The following is a 6,000-nucleotide window of genomic DNA, read 5'->3' on the forward strand; positions in this document are numbered from 1 at the left end:
CTGTGACACTGGAGATCCTGCAGGAACTGAGACGGGTCCTGCAGGAATTCAGAACAGCTGTAACATGCACTATAGTTGTTAAGATCTGCTATCACCGTTGAGTTCTGTAGGAATACTGAATCTGCAGAAACTGTGACTGTGATCATTTTCTGAAATTTTGCAGGAGTTCTGAAATTGAATCTTGTAGGAGCCCTTTTCTTTCCTATCCATTATGTACAGTCCTATACACATGAATAAAGATGTCGATGTCAAATGTGCAAAGGGATCATTGGATTACCAGTCGTTAAGGTAAACTATTAACCAACACGAGGCCCGTCACCATTGATGAGAGTGGGGGCCAAGGTACTTTGATGCATCCTATCAAGTGTGAATTTATGAGTTGATGTCGAACCCCCTGTAGGATCCAGTGGTAAAGAAGAAATGATGATTCCCCATTACCACTGATGAGATAACCTGTCATTGAGGCATACAAGTTTCAAGGCATCACAAAGCTTTGATCCTGAACCCAGATAATTTGTTGATGTCGATGGGCCAGAATTGTTGGAAGGAAGGCCTTAAGAAATCCCACATCAGTCTAACACAAGCAAATCATAGATTAATTTAAAAAAAAATAGATTTATTACAATGATCCCAAGGGATCTACTGTTTAGTGGTTTTAACAAGCTCGGGACAGTCCATGCTCGCCAGATTTCAATTTTAGAGAGTCTGAAATATTGAAAAAGAAAACTCCAAGGGGGCTCCTTTTCCATAAGTAGTCCATTGGGCCCGGAAAAAGGAATAAACCTATACCCAATAGACATTCCTCTCATGGTTTATTGAGCACGAGAAAGAACAGAGTAAGCTCATTTCCTCAGCAGAAAATTAGGAAGAGGTAGTGATAGGAAGAATACCTTCCTTAACCATTTCTAACTCTTTCTTCCTTGTAATTTCCTTCACAAATTCCTCCTTGGATTGGGGTTTCTGATATAACTTGAGTCTATGTCCATTCACCAAGAAGGTAACATTCTCATCATCAATAGTCTTAATTCTAACAGATCCATTGTCAAAAGCCTTCTCAACTTCATAGGGACCCAGCCAATGTGTATTAAATTTCCCTTTAAAATTATTAAATTTAGAATCATACAACAATGCCCAGTCACCTTCTTTGAACTGCTTCTTTTTAATGTACCTATCATGCCATTTAGCTCTTTGCTGCTGGATCAGATCTATCTGCTGGAAAGCATCCTGCCTGATTTCATCTAGTTCATTGAGCTACAGGATTCTCTGCTGTTGTGCTTCATCAAGATTCATCCCCAATCCTGATTCCATTCTGAAAGTTTTAATCTGAAATTCGATGGGCAGCAGAACCTATTTCCCGTACACCAGTTCATATGGAGAAAAACTAGTAGTTCCTTTCCATGTAACTTGGTAAGCCCACAAGGCTTCAAGAAGTCTATCAGACCAATCCTTCTTCTGTAGCTGAACTGTTTTAGTAAGGATTGTCTCCAACACCTTGTTGGTTGATTCCACCTACCCATTGGCTTGTGGATGGTAAGGAGTGGACTTCCGATGAATAATCCGATACTTTTGTACAATTTCCTGCATCAATTTGGACACAAACTGGGCACCTTGATCAGTAACTATTTCCCACGGTACCCCAAATCTAACAAAAATATCAGAAAAAAGGAATTTTGTTACTAATTTCTCCGTTGCTCTAGGCAACACTTTTGCCTCCACCCACTTTGTCACATAATCAGTGCAAACCAAAATGTACTTCTTACCTTTGGATGGGGGATTTATGGGGCCTACAAAATCAAGAGCCCACCTCTCAAATGGTTCTATAAGGACTTGTGGCTGCAAAGGCATTTTGTTTGATTTCACGGGCCGCCCTATCCGTTGGCAGCTATCACACTTCTGAACATACTCCTTTGCATCTTTGAAGAGGTTCGACCAATAGTAACCTGAGCGAAGGATCTTATAAGTTGTTCGCTTGTCTGCAAAATGTCCCCCACATGGTTTGTCATGGCAAGCTCTTAAGATGTCGTAGATCTCATCTTCTCTGACACACCTGCGAATAATCAAATCAGTTCCAGTGACTGTTATAGTACAAAATGACCTCCTCATCAACTCAGAGGTGAAAGACAAGATGACTGAAGCAAAGACCAAAATTGCAGGCCTTGACTCCACACTAACGCTTTCTGCACACTGTCAACCTGCTTTATAAAGCTTGTTACCAAGCATAGAGGAGTGTTAGTCACCCTGCTAACTCATGTTGTTAGACCAGGGGGAGCGTTAGTGAACCTAAGGGATGTTCATAAGGTCAGGCCAACGAATCTACTCATAAATATCTAGATATTGAATCCCTAAATTTTCTCAAGAAAAGCAAAGAAACTCCAAAAATCAAGATATTAGGAGAAATTCCAATATGAGAATGAAGGAAAATAGGAAAAAGCTTGTAGACAAGGCAGGTTCATGGATTTTGCCCTATTGAACTCTAGGAGGAGCTTGGCAGCCCTAATTCAATTACTACATAAGTAGCAAGAGGGCCATTGCAAAAGGGTCAGAGCATTTAGAAGGATAGCCCATTGAGCTGTTGTGAAACTGTCATATTCTTGAAGAAGAGGGCTGAAAGAGGGAGATAGGGAGAGGAAGAAGGGGCAAGGAAGGCTGATACAATGGATGGTTGTAATCAATCTTCCATGCTAAATATAGAACTACATTTGTGTTCCCTACTCCATAGTGTTGGTAATGTTGTTCATGTATTTGTTCATTCTGATGCTTGTCGAGACGAGTAGTTAAGTTATACACTAATATATGTTTATTGTGCATTCTTACATTAGTTTTAAAGAGCGTATACTGTGATTGGTTTGCCTTGTCCTTTGTGCAGGAATTGTCTTGGAGATGCCCTTAAAGGAGTTCTTCTTGCTGCATAGAGATCCCCAAGCAAATCTAGAAGGAACCAAAGGTGATCCTCTCTCCATACCTTGTCAATTTATGTTTGATAGATGAACATGTGTGCAACTTGGTAGCTTTTGCAAATAATCTTACGGTCTATCAAAGGTCTCGGGAAGGCCTTTGAGGGTAGTTTTCATCCCGTGCATTTTACCCCATAGCAGAATTGGTGACTCCGTTGGGGACTATACATCTAGTTCCTGGTCAACCTGGACTCCTCTCAGTTCTTCTCTTTCTTCTAAGAGCTTCCTACTTCTTCAAATCCTTTTCTGATCCACCATCTATCTTGTTACATCCTGCTAGTTTGCATTCTCCTCAGAAACTGATCCTAAAGGCCCTTTGTTTGAGCTATTTCCCTCACTAATGCAGGTTGCCAGTCTAAATAGAGCTTTATAAAGCTCTTTGCCTGTGTACAGGGAGCGTTAGTGGCCCAACTAACTCTCTGTTTACATTGAAACAGAGCGTTAGTCTCCCATTTCCATGTTTTCCAAAAGATTCTATGGACCAAAAGGGGGGGAACTTGTCTCAGGGGCTAAAGTAAGATCTGCAACAGTATTATGTTAACAAATTTGGTGTCTTGAAAATTTATTTTTAAGAAAATGTTTTAGTTTTTCTCTCTTAAAATACATTTTTTTTTAAAGAAAGACTGATAAATTGTATTCATCCTTCTGTCAAAATAGTTGTAAGCTACTTCATTTTGGTTTTCAGTAGTTGTTAGGGAATATTGGGAAAAGAATCTTCTGGTTATGCAAGTGTTGAATGGCTTTAGATGCATGGACGAATCCATGAATATGTGAAAATATGAATGTGTATAATAAGACTTGTTTGCATAAGAAATTGAAAAAAAAATTCAGAGCATTGTTCTGCATGGTTTATTGAGTCGAGAGTCTCACCATATTCATACGTCAACACCCCTACCGAAGACAAATAATCAAGTACACTAAAATTTACATTAAAATCAATCAGTTACTCTTTTGAGCAAACCAACATTAGCTAGATTAGGACCTTGGGATAAGCATGTGAGTAAACTGCCTAAGGTTGAAAATCAAAACTAGTGTCGTTAACGAGCGAAAAATCCTTCTGCACTCATATTACCAGGACCACTCCACTAATAACAGAGCGAAATACGAGACAACATCGGACTGTAATTGAAGGTAGCTCGCATTTTCTTACAAATCCTTTGGGCATTCTGTGTATTGGGGGTCCCTTCGGGGATTTTGAAACTGAGTCGGGGACTCAGGTATCCTGCCCACATAGCGTGCTATCTACGAAAATGTCCCCCCTAGTAATGTTTGTGATTTGAGGTATCTCTAGTGACCAAAACTTCTAGGTACTTACACAAGGTGACTAGGACGGGCTGTCCTGGTACCTAAAACAGACGGATCTACTTTGTCTTCAGTTTTTGGGAGGGTGCTCGTCTTCACGAGAGTACTTGGCCCCTCAATCTGAGGTTCGGGCGAAGCTCAAAAGTAACCATAACCATAAATTTGGCCATCCTTCTATGTTATTCATTGAGAGACTGGGTTTCATCTCCAGTAATCGGTGCTTATCAGACGAGGTAATTTCCCTCTGTTTGTTGATTGATATATTTAGTGTATTTTTTCTTTTTAGGTACCTGAGTGCTATTATTTTCAAGACTTTAAAGAATATCACATTAAAATATATTTGATAAAACTTAACGGTCACTGTGGCTACATCCGTACCTCATCGTTAATCCAGACGATTGTTAGGACTTCCTCCACTCATTATGGAAGATCTGCCGAGTTCCACTGACTCAAATTCCTCATCTTCAATGAATCAGTCTCCTAAATCACACACGGGATCTATGTGGATGACTGACGATTCCAGTTTTCCAGAGGATTTCTTCACGGAAGGATTTCTTCCTCACTTTAACACTCCGCTTACAAATCCATCGGATCCTATCGTTGCTCCCGTGGTACCTGTACTTCCTTCTTCAGTAGGTGGAACTTTCCCATCTATCTAGTCGATGCCTCAAGGGTTATGGAATTATAGAGACACTGTTGGTCCTCTACCACTTCCCCAGTCGACGGTCATCACAACATCGGTAATGTGGAATCCCGCTATCCCGTTTGTCCTAGGTACGGCAACTCACATAACACCCTCTATAAGTGGAACCCAACAGATGCTAGGTTCCACTCCTATGGTGCCACAAAGCATACCTTCAACTAGTGCCACATATAGTGCTCCATATAACACTCAATGCGGCACTATGGGCACGGTTCTAGTTTACCAACAACAAGGTCGGCCACCAATGTATAGTTCCAACCCCCAGATTCAGATATCTGGGGTGGTTCCCAATATGCACATGCCAGTGGGGAATGTCATAGTTCCCCCTCTGTTCTCAGGCATGCATGGATAGTCGCTAATTGACATGAGTGTTCCCTCTATCAATCAAATCCATATGGTTAGTTCTGTGTCGGTTGGGAATCCACAAGGGATTCCCAACCAATCCATGGGGGCACCCTACTCACAGACTCAAATGAGTCAAGGGGGCACCGCTTATACTAGGGGAAATTTCATACCCCAGTATCAAAATCCTCATGGAAATCCACTCTACAACACCATACCGCAAAGCAACTACTACACCACGCAACCCATGTACACTACGGGGAACCAAACGATGGGAGGAGCATAGAGCTCCTTAGGTCATCCATCATCACCATGGTCCGAGTCGGGGGCACCCAAAAATTTGCCTTTTCTGGCAACGTTGGATATTCCCAACTTATACAAATTGACAAACGACCCCATCTACCACAACTTACAATGGCCGCCGATCCCGCATAAAATACCGACGAACATTCCAAAGTTCGATGGAAAACAACGGGAGGATCTGGGCACCCATATCACCACCTACCATCTCTGGTGTGTTTCAAACTCTATGGTGGATGATAGTGTCCGGTTACGTATTTTTCTCTGCACCCTCATTGGCAATGCCACGAAATGGTATATTGAGTTACCACGCGTGTCAGTAAATACCTTTGATGCTTTAGCGATGGAGTTCCTAAAGAACTTTCAGTTACCTATCTGCTATGAGATAGGGACAGAGCT

This window comes from Pinus tabuliformis, chromosome J (assembly GCF_031772625.1).
Source record: "Pinus tabuliformis cultivar Carrire ecotype Pingquan chromosome J, CPIR1, whole genome shotgun sequence".
In the NCBI taxonomy this organism is placed as follows: Eukaryota; Viridiplantae; Streptophyta; class Pinopsida; order Pinales; family Pinaceae; genus Pinus; species Pinus tabuliformis.